At 35.1% G+C, this 573-nt stretch overlaps 1 protein-coding gene across 3 annotated transcripts in view; it reads left to right on the forward strand.

Moving 5' to 3' along the window:
* Positions 1-573, forward strand: part of LOC102486769 (protein FAM122A-like) — a 60893-nt gene that overhangs the window by 28861 nt on the left and 31459 nt on the right. The gene's annotated exons all lie outside the window — the stretch shown is intronic.

Here is a 573-nt window from a genome sequence, read left to right on the forward strand (position 1 = left end):
TCAGTGGCACAAATCCCATAACAGTAGCTGGTAATTCTAGCAGTTCATTTTCCAATTCTTGCTTTCTTTCTCTCTCTCCCTCTTATCCCTGCACCATATCTATCCTAAGGTCAGTTTATCATCCACTAGTAAGAAAGTATGGTTAAAAACTTTCTTTTATTTTTAAAAAATACTTGTTTATTTAATTTTATTTATTCTTTTTTTTAATTTGATGAGAGAAGGAGATAGAGGAAGAGAGAGAGAGCGAGCGCGCAAGCCTCCAGGTCCAAGATGCAAACTGTGGTCGGCCATGTGGGAGTCCAGCACCTCAACCACCACACCACCTGCTGGCCCTATCATTCTTTTATTTTTAAGAAGAAAAGTTTTCTTTTACTCTTTGTGTGTGTGCTGTTATTTTAGAACTTCTTAAAGAATGAAAGAACTTCAAACCAGTAGTTAAAGTGATGTCTCATTTATCTGTACAGTTTGTTCCTTTGCCTCCCCTATATTAAACCAAATATTTGAGAATTGGTTTCATGTTACAGTTTTGATTATGAAACTTGAAATAAAGACTAATTTAACTGAATGATAACA

The sequence above is a fragment of the Tupaia chinensis genome, unplaced genomic scaffold (assembly GCF_000334495.1).
Source record: "Tupaia chinensis unplaced genomic scaffold, TupChi_1.0 Scaffold149560_1, whole genome shotgun sequence".
Lineage (NCBI taxonomy): Eukaryota > Metazoa > Chordata > Mammalia > Scandentia > Tupaiidae > Tupaia > Tupaia belangeri.